The sequence below is a fragment of the Pogoniulus pusillus genome, chromosome 27 (assembly GCF_015220805.1).
Source record: "Pogoniulus pusillus isolate bPogPus1 chromosome 27, bPogPus1.pri, whole genome shotgun sequence".
Classification (NCBI taxonomy): Eukaryota; Metazoa; Chordata; class Aves; order Piciformes; family Lybiidae; genus Pogoniulus; species Pogoniulus pusillus.
Window position 1 is genome coordinate 13,362,771 of NC_087290.1, and position 14,894 is coordinate 13,377,664.

The following is a 14,894-nucleotide window of genomic DNA, read 5'->3' on the forward strand; positions in this document are numbered from 1 at the left end:
ACTCTTGGTTGCAAACCTGAGGCTGAGCTTGTGTCACAGCTCAGCTGTGCCATGGGGTCAGTGCCACTGAGGCTGCTCAGAGGGGCTTTGCCCAGTGAGAAGTGGTCGTTTTGTGAGGGGTAGCATGAAGAAGGTCTCTGGAGCTGCCTAATTTGTAACCAGGCTGGAGAGCTCTCCAGGTTCTGGTCGTCTCAGCTCAGCATTCCCTGGAAGCCCAGGCTTTCCTCCTTTGGGCCCTCTCCTAGTTCAAAGGGTGCTTCCCAAAAGCATTCCTCACCTTCAGACGTCTGCTCCACATCCTCCTGCCCTGAGCAGCTGAGCAGGAGCTTGTCTTTGAGGCAGCAGCACCTTGCTGCCAGTCCCGAGGCAAAGCCCTGCGCTGGTTTTCCCTTGGCTGAGTGGCTCGGAGGAGGGGAGGAGAGCTGCATGGTTTTGGAGCACAATGGTGCCCCTGTCTGCCACTGGCACTGGGAGCAGTGCAGCTCCTCACAGCCACGTATACAGCCTGGCTCTGCTTTTCTCTGGCACTGAGTTTGTCCTAAAAGGAGAGAAAAAAATCAGCTGTGAGTTCATTTGCACTTTAGTTCTGTGGCATCACAGGTCCCACCTCGGTGCTGCACACCAGAGGCTGCTGCACTGGGGTTAAGCAGCACCTGTCTTGTATGGAGTTTATTGCCTCAGCAGCTGTATTTTGGCTTCAGCCTCCTCTGCTGCCTCTCCCCTTCCTCACCCCTTTCAAAAGACAAACCAGCAGAGCTGCAAAGCCAGAGGAGAGAATCCTGGCTGCTTTGGGCAGCAAGGAGATGATGGCAGCAGGCTTGGATATTTTGCCAGGGGAAGTGTGAAGGGTGTTGGGGATCTGTTCCTTGACACTGGCCGTTGCAGCAGGTGGGCTGAAGATCTCCCTGGTACCTGCCCATACTAGCACTGCAGGGCAGAAGGCATCAGGAGGGATACCCTGCAGAGCCCTGACATTCCTGGTTTCCAGCTGGGAGCAGCACAGGGGCTTTGGAGCCAGCTGGTGCATGCAGAATTGTGCTTAACAGACACCTACAGAGCACCTCAGGGGGTTGGTGATGGTGGTTGGAGTCCATTTGTCCTGCTGACCTTCCCCACATCCTATAGCAGCGTGTCCCACGGCTTCATTATGTGTGGGTGAAGAAAGTGCTTCCTGTTTGCTTTCTAAATTGCCTGGAAGCATCCCTGGCTCATCCATCATCCTGATACCAGGGAAGGCTGAGTAACAGCCTCTGCTTTGCCTTCTCTGTGCTGCCTGTGTGTTTATAGACTTCTCTGTGTCACCTGTCTCTGTGCTGGGCTGGAGTGTCCCACGACCCTTAGCTCCTTGTGGGAGCTGGTGGGTCCCTCGCCTCCTTCCTGGGCCTCTCCTAGTCCTGAGGTGCCATTTCTGAGGTAAAGGTGTGCCAGAAGCTTTCCTCCTTCAGATGAATCAAGAATGCAGAGGAGCTGCTGCAGATTCCCAGGTGAGTTTTGGTGCCTAAAGCTGCAGCTGCTGATGTTCTCCATCCCCACGGACAGCAGGAGGAGATGCCAGGAGTGGTGCTGTAGCCATGACTGCACTGAGATTTCCACCTTCCCCTGAGAGAGGGCAGAGGAGATCAGAGGGACTCACTGGTTTGTGCAGATCATATCCCAGCTTCCAGGCCTGGCATGTTGTGTGCAGCCAAGCTCCACAGCTGGCACTGGAGAGTGCTGAGGAGAGGTTTCATCCTGCTCCAGGTGAGGTGCCCGCCCTGCTAGAAAGCAGCACTCTGATCTGTGCAGCTGAGGTTTTCTCCTGGGTGCTGTCTGGGTCTAGAGTGTCTGTTTCTCTCTCCAAGTGCTCCTAGACCCCTTTGCTGTCCCTCTCAAGAAATGTTCTTTCTTGGTAGCATCTCTTGGCTAGCTCACAGTCCCCTGCCCAGCTTGGTGCAGGAGTCGGGAGCATTTGGCCCCAGGGTTTGCTTCTGGGCATCTGGACACTTGCTGGAAGCTGGTGCCCCCAGAAGGTGACAAAATCCCACCAGGACAGGTCAGATCTTCCTCTTGTTTCCCATGGTCTTGCAGGTCTCCAGGTACACGCAGAGGCCCAAGAGCTGGACTGAGCTCCTGCTCCTGGACTCTCTTCCTGCATGGACCCCTCTGTAGGAGGTCTGTTTTTCTCCACCTGCTGCCTTTCCCCCGCTCACCATCGAGGCCACAGAGCTGTCTGCAGGCACCATGGGCTGATGGTGGTCAGAGCTCTGCTGTCTCTCAGCCTCTGCCAGTGACTCTCACGCTGCTGCCCTGCCCCTGCCATAAAGCAGCACATGGAGCAGAACGCTGGGTAGGTATCAGAGGGACATCATCACCTGTAGGCAGCAGACAGAGGTCACTCACCTGCCCCACAACCACCCTGTCTGCTGGTGCTTCCTGCTGCCTCCAGCCCCTCCCTGCTGTGGAGGAGACACTCGAGGAGGGCTCTATGATCTCCAAGAGGTCCCTTCCATCCTCTAGCGTTCTGGTGTCAGGGGAGCCAGCCCTTCCTCGGGAGACACTCGTTCTCCACGGGGAGGATTGTTCGTCAAGCCCGCAGCTGCCCTTCTCCCGCTCCGTTTGCAGAGGGTGAGGTGGGATGGCTCTGCTGGCAGGACTGGCAGAGCAGCTGAGCTGTGCCCTGTGTGCTGCCTGCATGCAGGTGGTGAGGAACAGCAGCAAGTGTCCATTCCTGACCCCAAACACTGCCTGAGGCCACAACAGCCACAACAGAGTGAGGAAGGAGTCACTACGGGGAAAAGGCTGGGTTGGTGTTTGGAACCTTCCTTCTCCCCTTCACCCATCCCCCACGTCCCCTTCCTTCCCCAGGAGCCCACCGGTGTCTGGTGGCAGTAACAAGGCCGCAGCTAGCAAAGCTCTGCCTGTCCCCTCCTGGGGGCCTGGGAGAGCAGCAGATGGCACCAGAGCCTAAGCTGAGCAGCCGCAGCCAGGCTCAGCTGCCGCTGCTGGGCAGCGCCGGAGAAGCGAAACTCTTCACTCAGTCCTTGAGGGGAGACGCCGAATCCTGAGCCGCAGGACCTTGATTTACATGCTTTGGGTGTCCCTCTCTGCTCGCAGGCCTAGATTGTATCTCTGCTTGTGCAGATCTGTCCTTACACAGCGTCTGGATTGGAGACGATAAGGGCGAAGTGCTGCTGCTCCCTCGCAGGGCTGACCCTGCTGTGCCTGGCTGGGCTCTGCCGGGGCTGTGCCTCCCCCACGGCGCTGCCTCTCTGCACAGCACTAACATTTCTTACTTTTCCCCTCCTTAGCCAAAACGAACGCAGCTCCTTGTGCTTGCACTGAGGAATGGGGTTGAGCTGCGGGTACCAAACCCCACGGGGCAAGCTCGGCTTTAAAAGAGCCTGACAAGTATGAACGAGGCAGGGAGAAAACCTTCCCGCTGAGGCGCTGCAAAGACAGCGCAGAAGGTGTTGACATTTTGTTTAATTAGCAATACATTCAAACCTTGTTTTCAGCTTTTCCATCCCGTTTGTGTTGTGGAGGCAGATCAGCACTCGAGTGTGCATCCTGGCCCTGCCTCGGACCTGCCTCTTTCAGCAGCCTTTTGGTGGGTGAGGGATGCCAGATATCACCACTGAAACCTGACTTTGGTTTTCAGGAGCTGCCAAAAATTGTTCCATCCTGTTCTCAGCACTGAGAGAGAAGGGAGTGAGGGACCAAGTTCTGCCTCTCCTACAGAGCCTTGTGCTCAGAGAGCAGCACCAAGAGCCAGACCATAGTGCTGGCCATGCTTGGAGATGCACTGCCTGAAGCGCTTTGGCTCCTCTTGGTCCTGCAGGGTACTGTCCCCTCGGTGTCTAAGTGCTGTTGCAGGGCTGTCACTACGCTGCTGGGCTGACACTTTGGAAGGACAAATGGGCTTCCAAGCACACAAGCCCTGGGCCCCAATTCAGACCACACTCTTCCTCCTTCAGACCATTGGAAGATTTACCAGGGATGCTCTGATGAGAGGAGAGCCTCTGTGGTGCAGCCCAGCCTCTGCCAGGCTTTGCAGCCTCTCGGGTTTTGCCCAGGGATGGCATCTGCTGTTTAGTGAATGTCTCAGCTCTAGGTGCCTGGGCCCTTTCCCCCGTTTAAAATGGGGAGAAAGACCTACTTCTGAGCTCTCAGCTCCACCACCTGTGAGACCCTGAGCAATACAAGCAGTGCTGAGAGCAGCTTGACCTCCAGGGCAGTGCTGTTGCTCTGCAGCGAAGAGCTGCCCTCTTCCTTCCTCTTCCCTGACTCCTGGGTAATGGAAGGGCTAAATGCTTATTACTTTTTTGTAGCCTTTCCCAGTTAGCACTCCAAGTGGCTGGTTCAGGGGTGGTTGTGTTTCTTTGTTGCTGTGCTCCATCTCACTGTAATTATGGTTCCATCATTGTCTTGGCAGGGAAACATCTGCTGTCCCCTGCCATCCTCCTCTTGCTTTTGAGAATTTCATGGCTCGTGATGACCACCTATTTTCCATACAATCTCACACATCTCAGTGTACACAGCTGCCTCTCCTGCATTTCCCTGTCTCTCCACCTACTTCTTTTTTTTCTTCCCCATCAGCACCTCCAATTCATTCAGCGTCTCTGCTCATCTGCTTAGCAAATCAATACCTCTCTTGCCACCTCCTCTGTGCGGCAGCCGCTGTGGAGACAGCAGCCTCACACCTATCTGCCCGGGCCCAGCTCACCTCGCAGCTCACAGCCACAGTCTTTGTTCTTCTCGTTTAACATTTTGAAGTTCATTTGCTCAGCCTTTCCATTCTGGTTCCGTGGTAGGCTCTGGCTGGCTGGCTCTGAGGCCCGCAGGTGCTGCTGTGCTGCAGGAAGGATGGATGGAGGCTGTGGCCAGTCAAGGTGAAGTTGCTGCTGGCTGCTAGTGACAAACTGCAGCGTGGGGACCAGAGGAGCTGTGCTGTGCAGGGGCTGGTATCACTCTGCAGAGGCAGTGAGGGGCTGGAGAAATGCACGTTCAGGTACTGGAGTTGTGTGATCTCGTCTGAAGAGCAGGGAGTTCATGAGGGTGATGGACAGGGATGCTTCAGGCTTTAGTCCATTCTGACACCTCTTATTGCCAGAACTTTACCAGTCTGCCTCTGCTCTTGAAAATATTAGCAAAATCCATCCTATGCCTGCTGCAGATGGACTCATAAAACCCCTCTCTGTGACAGGACCTGAACTCTATTGGCTTTGGACCCCATTGGTACAACATGCACCCCATTTATCCTGCTCCATGCCTTTCCTGCCTTCCTGCTATGCTCCCAACAGTAGGATCTCCCCGTCCCACTGCTTCTCCCTACAGGACTTCCCCCTCCCTGCACACAGCTCCCTGCACAGCAGCCACCCTGTCTGGCCCAGGGCCCTGAACAATGAAAGGAGGCTGCAGTGAGGTGGGGTTGGTCTCTTTTCTCTAGCATCAGGTGACAGAAGAAGAGGAAAACGTCTGAAATTGTGCCAGGGAAGAGTTAGGCTGGAGATGAGGAAAAATTTCTTTGCTGTAAGAGCAGTCAAGGACTGCAACAGGCTGCCTAGGGAGGTGGCTGAGTCCCCACCCCTGAAGGTGGTCACAGGCTACATGGCTGTGGTGCTGGGGGACATGGTTCAGTAGCTCAGCAGCAGGGAGTGTGAGCTCTGGGTGAGGGCTCGGACTGGGTGATCTCAAAGGTCTCTTCCAACCTCAACAGAGCTGTGGTTTTCCTCACACAGGCTGATGGTAAGACGAGGGAAGGGCTGGTTGAAGTGGTCTAGGCTGGCAATGCTGTAGGGGGCATTGGGTTTGCTGCGTTCACAACATGGTGCAGGAGTGGCAGAGCTTCTGCTTCCCTTGCCCTGGCACCAGGATCAGGCCCCTGCCTGCAACATGGTGACATGCCAGGTGCCCTCAGAGGGCAGTCCCTGTGTCCCAGCAGTGGTTTGCTGGCAGCAGCTGGGCTCCTGCCCACTGGGGATGCCTGCTGCTGGCAGAGCTGGAGCAGAGCTCACCCTCGAAGCAGGGTGACATTAACCAGTGCCCTTTCCCTTGGCTAAAAATACCTCTTCCCTCTGCTTTCCCACAAGCAGCAGAGGCGGCAGCCAGCTGCATCCACCGCCTCGGGGGGATTTACCCACCTGCTGATGAGGTCCTGGCACTACCTGCAGCTCCCACACACCTCCACAGCCCTCTCCAGACTGGGCCACGCCTGCTGGAGCCCTTTGTGCTGTGGCTATCACTTCTGGGACACAGAAGTGGCTCCCACCCTGCACCCTGAGCTGCCTCTCTGAGGCTGGGTGAGCTCTGCCCTGCTTGCTGCCAGCCTTGGCCATTGCAGTGCTGGTTGGTGTCTTCATGCTGGTTCTGCTGGTGGTCTTAGACCAGCTCAGGGTTAGTGTGACCACAGGTTTGTGCTCTGACCTGCTGGCGCCTTGCAAAGAGGTGACCTGTGCAAATCCCTGGTGAAAGGCAGCCCTTGGAGGTGAGGGCAGGGCTGGTGGCAGCACTTTATCACCATATTTACGCTTGTCCTGGCCCTTCCACTGGCAGAAGGGATTAGCTACTTCATAACATCCAGACAAGATAATCTCTCCAGTTTTGCCTGGAAGAAGTCCTTGACAAAGAGCAGCAAAGCTACAGGGACGCCAGATGAAGCAGTAATTGAGTTTGCCACCTTTTGGCTTTCCCAGCTAAGTTTGAAGTGCTTTGAATTTCAGTTTTTTGGCTGTTGTTGATATGGAGCCACCCAGCACTGTCCCTTCATTGACCCAGCCAGGGCCACCCCTGCCACACTGCAGTCATAGGCAGAGCTGAGGGAAGAGGAGGGAGCAGGAACTGGGTGAAGGTTTTAAAGCTTCCATCAGGCTCAGAGTCAGTTCTCTGGAGAAGAGGAGGCTGAGGGGAGACCTTCTGGCTCTCTACACCTGCCTGAAAGGAAGAGTAACTACTGAGCACCATGGTGGGCATCCAAGTCTGGGTCCCAGATGATGTGGAAGTTCTAATCACACAGAATTGCAGAATTAACCAGGTTGGAAAAGACATCTGACATCATTGAGTCCTAACTACCACCTAACCCTTCTGATTAACTAACCCAAGTCACTAAGTGTTTCATCCAGCCTCCTCTTAAACATCTCCAGAGATGGTGACTCCACCACCTTCCCAGGCAGCCTATTCCAGTGCCAATCACTCTTGCTGGGAAGAACTTCTTCCTAACATCCAGCATGAACCTACCCTGGCACAGCTTGAGACTGTGTCCCCTTGTTCTGTCCCTGGTTGCCTGGGAGAAAAGACCAACCCCACCTGGCTACAATCTCCCTTCAGGTAGCTGCAGAGAACCATGGGGTCTGCACTGAGCCTCCTCTTCTGCAGGCTGCACACCCCCTGCTCCCTCAGTCTCTCCTCACAGGGCTGTGCTCCAGCCCCCTCACCAGCCTTGATGCCCTTCTCTGGACACGTTCAAGCACCTCAACATCCTCCTTAAATTGAGGGGCCCAGAACTGGACACAGCACTCAAGGTGTGGCCTAAACAGCACTGAGAACAGGGGCAGAAGGACTTCCTGGTCCTGCTGGCCACACTATTACATTTGTAAAGGTGAAGCTGAAAGGCTCTCAAGGACCAGATAAGCAAATGTCATCTCCTGGAGCGCCTCCTCAGCCTCCTCAAGCAGCTGTGCACCAGTGCTGCTGGAAACACTGACACCTTGGGCCTGTCCATGGCTCAGCCCAGCAAGCCTCAAGCCCAGCCAGCACCTGGTCCTGCAGAATCAGGCAGGCAATGCCACATGTTTGTTGGTGCCATGTTATCCCACCAGTGTTTTAAGGGTAACATAAGAGGCTGCCATCAATCTTGGCCTGCAAGCAAAGCGTGTCATCCCGATTTCCCTTCTCTGCTGGCTAAGTAATAGCCACAGAGAGTTTTAAAGGGATTGTCCTTTGGATTCTTTTTATTTGTCATCTGGTATCAAAGCTCTAAAGGTCACATTTTTCAAGTCCTTCCCTTGGAGCTTCAAAGCCTCTGCATTCACTTTAAATGGAAAGAAAAAAGGCAGCAATTTGAGCAAAGCACTCCACACCCGGGGACTGGGGAGAGCTCTGAATATCACCACCAGAGCTGGGGGACTTTGCTTGGCTCCAAGCAGCTCAGCAGTGCACTTACACTGAGAAATGGCACAGCTGGAGTTGTGCCTGCTCAAAACCAAGTTACCAAGCCCAGGTGGTAGACCCCCAGATTCTTCTTCAGGTTAGTTCGATGTGCTGCCAGCCCTTTGCCAGCCAGAGTTAAGCTGACTCAGAAAAGTCCTGTGGCTGACCTGGGTTTGAATCCCTTTTGCTTCAGTAAGTGCAGCCCTGGCCTGGAGCTGATGCTCCAGCTCCTCACATGAGCTCCACGTGCTGCTGGGCTGTGGGCAGGCTGGATGTGGTATGCAGCAGGGTGAATACACAGCCCTGTTCTGGTTGAGTTCCCATGGGTGTGTGTCAATTGTGCCCAGGCTGAGGGGGGGAAAAAAAGGTTGCACCCAAGCTGGCACAACATCTGCTGAGATGCAGCCATGCCTGCATTGTGCCTGGAGCTCACCTTAGCTGGGCAGAGCAGGTTTTGTACTGGTTTGGGTTTTGGAGGCAGGGGGCTGTAGTGTTCCCACTCCAGCACTGGGAGCTCTTAACCTTGGTCCCACCACTGCAGCTGAGTTGATTTAAAAACCTCTTTCTCCCAGAGTCTGGTCCTCAGGCTCCCAGCTCCAGGCTCTGCATCCCACAGCATCCCACCATGAGGCAAGCCACTGCAGTGGGATGGAGGGATGGGATCCCAGAGCTCTGGTGTTCAGCCATAACACACAGAGGGCATCTCTGCCAATGCAGCCTGGCTGCCTGCCACCTCCAGGAGACACAGGATGTCTCAGCTGGCTTTAGGCTAGAGAGACAATGCCTCATCCAACCCAGAGCCTTCAGTATGAAATTAACCCATCAAAGTGATTTGAATAAGTATGAGTGGCAGAGTGACTTTATTACAGGGCAGTGCTCCACATGTGATCTCGATTTGGTATCTGCAGCCTGCAAACCAGGTCTGCCGTGCTGTCAGCTGTGGCTTGTTACCTTTAAGTGTGAGTACTAAGCCACCGTGTGGCAGGTGGATGGAGCAGGAAGGGAAATAAAGGACTCAAGGATCTGGATCCAGCTCAGAAGAACTGAGGGCAGTGTTGTTACAGGTCTTGTTGCCCGAAAACCTCTTTTGGGTCTTACATTTCTGATGAAGCCTGTTCAGATCACTTGCACAGCAGCCTGATCTCAACATCAATGGAAATTCCAGCTGAACTTTGGCCAAGAAGGGACAGGTATGTCATTTGTTTAATTATGTTTACCTCTAAATTGCTGCAGTAGATCTTGACTTCCTTGAAGGCAATTTCCCTCTGCTCTTTAATTTCACAGAACAATATGAGAGACATGGATCTTCATGAAGCTCCTGCTGCAGCGGAGGCTCCACAGTGTTTGCAGCCTTTGCTTTTTATCACCAGAAGTCCCAGGGGAGGTTCAAGGTAGGATCCTTGCCATCTCAGCTCAGCAATCACAGAAAGCCAAATAAATAAAGCAGGAAGTTGGCAAAGCCCTGATTCAGCAAAGGCACAAGAACAAGTTCAGCATTAACCTCTGCTTAAGATGATTTGGAGCAGAAGAGTTAACCTCAGGGCTGTCCAAAAGGCAGAGCAGGAACCTAAGACCTTGACAGCAGTGCTTTAAATCTGAGAAGGGGCTTCAGGATGAGGAATTTCTTAGACATGGGAGAAGAATGGTCCCTGGCATGAGGACATTTCTGTTTGTGGCCAGATGTGGTGGCCTGGCACTGATGCCCTTAGGAGGGATGATATTTGTGTTGCAATGTCTGCTAATGGTGAGTCTGGAGGAGGCTGCTGTGGGGACCCAGCACCAGCTCCTCACTCACATCCCCTTGCTGGGATGCTGGGCAGTGGTGAGGAGCTGGAGAACGTGGTGAGGTGTTAGGGCAGCAGCTCAGTGATGGGCTGCCAGTGCTCACACTGCCCGGCAAGCGCTGCTGGCATCCACCCCCAGCACCACTGCGTTGGCAGAGCCTCCCTGATGTGAGAAGGACTGGGGATGGTTGGCAAGGGTCAAGGTGGAGCAAAATCCCTCTGCTGGTGAGGGATGTGGAGATCTGCCTGCTCTGGGTGAGTGGTTTCACCAGGAGAGAGTAGGGAAATGAGTGGAGGATGCCTTCTGCAGGGGTGGCTTTGCAGCCTAAGTGTGTGTGGCAGCCCAGGAGGAGGGAGCATGATGCTCTCCAAGCACAAAGTCTCCTTGGACAGACGGCTGCAGGCTCGGGCTGGGTGTTGGTGAGACACAGCTGCCACCAGCCCAGCTCAGCAAGCCCTGTCTCTCCTGAGCTCTTCATGCTTATCTGATCTGCTCCTCTGTAATGATGTGGTTGGAATGAAATTATGGAGCTTTAATGTAGTTACAGCTGCATCTACCAGGCACAGCTCTTCCTGATGTACGGCGCTGGAATTTAAGATATGGCCACAGGCTGCAGATGACTTCTTGTCTCCAAGGCATGCTGCAGCCTTCCCACGTGTTGCACCAGGCCCTGGCCAGGAAGGCAAACTTAGGAGTCCAGTTCACATCTGCTGCTGGATAGCCATTGAAGGCTAAAGCCAGGGTGGGGGGACCAAGGAGCTTTGGTGACGGCCACTGTGTTGAGTGTGCAAGGCTCTTGATGCATGCTGCAGTACCATGATGCTGTGGTGGGGCCAGCTGGAGACCACAGCCCCTTGCATGGACAAACTCCTGCAGCTGGGTCTAGGGACTTCTCTCTTTGCTTTTCATCTGCAGGAAAATACCTTCAAAGGTGCATGGATGAGGGGCTGGCCTTTAAGACCTACTGAAGATCTGTGCTGAGGTGGTCTAAAGCTTCAGGGAAACTTTCTTGCTTTGTGACTCCTTTGTTGTGAACTTAATGGTCACAGAATTTGCTGGATCAGCAGTAAGAGTTGATTAACAACAAACTACTCGGCTTTCTGAAGTCAGACAAAAATTGGTGGGTTTGCCATTTCCAGTCTGCCAGAGGTGCAGGCATGTGCAAACTTCTGGGCTGTTGGCCAGAGGAGCCAACAGCTCAGCTAAAGGGTACCTGTCCTCTGAGTGAGGGCACGTGGTGGGACATGTCCTCCACATGCCTGGCAGCCAGGCACATCCAAAACATTGCCTGTTCTCCTCATCAGATCAGCCACTGGATGCAGATTCTTTGAGACATAACCACGCAGCAGAGATGATCTGCAGAGCAATTACCCCTGCAGACTAAATGAGTCCCTCTGCCTTGTCCCTGGGCCTCAGCATATCTAGGCTCCTATCCCTGGGGCAGTGTGGTGTGTCCAGATCTCACAGTGGGCTCCCCCAGGTAACCCCTGTTAGTGGGGGTGACCTTGCCCACCACCCCCAGAGGCTGAGCTTTGCTCACCAGCCCTTTGGGGTGCTGTGCCTGTTGGTGATGCACACCTACAATGCCCTCCAGGGAAGGGCTTGTTTTGCCTCCCCACCGCTCGGCTTCAGACCTGCGAATCTGAGGTGCATCTGCTTCTATCTAACCGTGTGCCTGTGTTTATAGCACTGCTGCTGGGGCTCATCTTGCAGTAATTCTCCTTGGATGCTCTTGCTTTTCTCCTGCAGTCAATTTTTTTCTTGACTGACACGGGACTGATAATGAATGTGGCTTCAGCACCGAGAGATCGGCCTGGCTCAGCTCATTCCACCTCTCCTGGTTTTGAGCAAGAATGTGAGGACTTGCTGTGTCTCTTTTAGATTCCATCATGAAAGGAATAATTGAGATTGAGATTCTTAGTCACTCAATGCAGAAGGTCAGGGAATTAATGCTGTGTTACATCCAGGCCATTCATTTACTCTGCCTCCTTGGTTGTTTTGGGTTGGGTTTTTTTTTTCCCTTAACTGTCTGTAGAGGAAAACAAATGTGCCACAGAGAAGGTAACACATCTTCAATGCTGCACACACCCCCAGCCTCTGGTAATACACACTGTTTGTCTTTATTTTGGGGGTGTTCCAGGGTAGTTTTATCATCATAATTGATTAATGGCGACAGGGGGAAAAAAAAAATCCAGGAGTAACAGGAAGAAATGATTCCAGTGAATCCATTGAGTCGGTCCTAGCATTGATCTGCTCCTGGGAATTATTTATAGAGAAGATTCATAGTTAGTAATATTAGTTTGGACTTCTGGAACGGTCTGTCAGAGGATCTTAAAGGCCTCTGGTAACAGTTAATCAGACAGACAAATAAGGTAGACAGCCTCATCTTAGGAGAGGGAAGGAAATGGGATTCCTGGCATGACCCTGGCGATGAGTATTGGTGGCCCGACAAGAGCATCACCCGCAAGAGATGGTGGCACTGCCTGGGCTCGTCAGTGTCTTCTTGCACCACAGCCATAGAAGCAGCACAAGGATTTTCTGCTGCTGGTGTCTCTTGCACCAGGGCATGATGCTGGCCAAATGCTGGTGGCCTTGCTGGAGAAGGTCAAAGGGAGCAGAGGGCTGCTACAAAGCAAAGTGAGAGGCAGCACAGGGAACAAGGCAGGATTGGCAGCGGCTGCCAGCCGGAGTAGTGAAAGGAAGGTCCTTGAGAAAATCCACACTAAACCCTCTGCGAGCCAAAGAAAAGGTGGCTGCAGGATGGGCACCTGAGCCAGAGCCAGCAGGGACAAACCCAAACCTTTTCTTCCTCTGCCTCCCCTCCTCATTTTGTTTTTGTTTTTAACTTAATTGATCTGTATCTTGCAATCCTACCCGCAGGAGAGATGACACATCTGAGAAAAGCAGGAGCATTTCTTTCAAGTGGTCTGCTTGGGTGTTGTGGTTCTTTTTTCATTCCTGGTGTGTGTATATATATAGAATTGCCTGGAAGTAGTAAATAGAATTAAACATTGTAGTTCTGAAAAACAAAATTCTCAGGGCTGTCTGTTGATTTCAAAGCTGATGAAAACAAAGCAGGCTTTGAAATTGTTCCTTGCAGAGCTCCCCCCCCCCCCGCACACCCCCTTCCCCTTTATCATCTAAAAGATGAGCCTGATAATATTTGAGTTCTATTCTTCTTTTGAAACAGTTGAAAACTGCTGTTTTCTCAATTAAGATGAGAATCTCGATGTTTTTAATAAGGTCAGTGCAAAGTCTTCATTAGCAAGATGCTGAAATAACTCAATGCAGAGATGGAACTTCCACCAGGAAAAATTTCAGCGTCTACCCAAAAAGTCCAAGGAGTCCACCTGTGTTCCAGGTGTGAAGCAGTAAGGCTGGTCCTGGGACAAGCTGTAGGTTTATGGACTGGCTGCTGCAGTTTGTGTCTTCTTTCTGGGTGGCCAAACTCAAGTGGCTTTTGTTAGTTTCTCCCTGGCAAGCTGCTGGTGCAGGAGCAGAGCCTGGTCTCGGGTCCCTGCAGATCCCAGGGGCAGGCGGTGTGTGGCTATTGGGTTTTGTGGTTCTGTTTCATGTCATTCAGCAGCTGGTAACAAGGGACTGACAATCTGGGAAGACCTGTGGAGCTCCCCACGAGGAGATCCAGGTGGATTTTGAAGGCAGAACAGCCTGCAATAGAAGAAAATAAAAAATAGCTGATGGCCTGAGTCTGCCTCTGTTGAAATTTGCCTATGATCATCACAACACAGCTGCTGTGTGCTGTGTGCATGGAAGTCTGTCCCTGGTTACAAGGGCTGGGGAGACTTAGAAAGCTTTCTCCCAGCTCTTTGGAGAGGTGGCCTGCACCTGACCAACCCTCCCTGGCCAATCTGAAAACATGGCCCCTTTTATCCTCTTGCTGCATCTCCTCCAGCACACAGCTGGTGAAGTTTATCTCCAGTGGAGCTTGCTGTCCATGCTGGGGTAATGCCAAAGGGATCAAGAGTGGTCAGGCATTGGAACAGGCTGCCCAGGGAGGCGATGGAGCCACTGTCCCTGGACACCTTTAGAAGAGATGTAGACAGAGCCCTTTGGGATGTGGTTTAATGGCCATGGTGGTTGCTGGACTCGATGTTCTTAGAGGTCTCTTCCAGCTGAAGCAATTCCACAACTCTAAGAAGGCCAGTTGTCTGCGGTGACACATTCTGCATCTGAAATGACCTTTGCTTTCCTGGCAGCCCCCCCAGCACATCACCCCTCCACAGTGCTGTCTAAATAACATCTGTCAGGTGAAGCCCCATCTGGGGAGGGGGTGGGCCAGACTGCAGAGCATGGTTAGTCAGCAGGGACTTCTGAGACCCACCGGCCGATCAATCTCTAGAAGTTCCTAAGTGATAGATGGAATCTAATATAGGTCATTATTCCTTCCCCATGCATGGGAATGAATTATTCAGTAAAGATTTAGCTCCTTTTTATTATGACACTGAATTTATTGAGCGTACAAAACACAAATGCAGATTTCTCCGGTGCCAGATAGATGAACTCATTCTCCAGGCAGCACGAGTTAGATGCAGCCACTCAGCAGCACCTCAGGACACAGACAAGGTGTCCAAAGGGCTGGGGCACACGACTGCAGTGGGGGTGATCAGGACCTGCAGTGAGCTTAGCTGTCAGCTTTCATCCTTGCCATAGCATCTCCCAAAGCTCCTAGCTGATTTAGGAGCCCAAGAGCAGACTATTTCCAAAATTGGCCTCTCAGGACCTGTGCACTTTTGCTGAGGTTTGGGGTTGTGTGTCACCAAATGCTTCTCTTGGGAGCATCTCCACCCCTCGCCTGAAACGGCTGCCAAATGGCAAAGGGTGAGGCTAGAACCGGCTGATGAGAGCGGGGTGCTTTAGCAGTATGTGGAGAGATGAAGGCTTCCGAAACTCGGCCATCCACAGAGCTGACATCGAGAAGCTGGGCTGGCTTGCACCGGCAGCAGTCATTTCCTGGTGACTGGAGT

The 14,894-nt window shown here is 53.0% G+C and overlaps 1 long non-coding RNA gene across 1 annotated transcript; it reads left to right on the forward strand.

Annotated features, from left to right (window-relative positions):
• Positions 1 to 9,124: 9,124 nt before the first annotated feature.
• Positions 9,125 to 12,941, forward strand: LOC135187581 (uncharacterized). The gene is made up of 2 exons (XR_010307376.1): positions 9,125 to 9,314; positions 9,409 to 12,941. It is a non-coding gene; the product is annotated as an uncharacterized LOC135187581 (long non-coding RNA).
• The last annotated feature ends 1,953 nt before the right edge of the window (positions 12,942 to 14,894 follow it).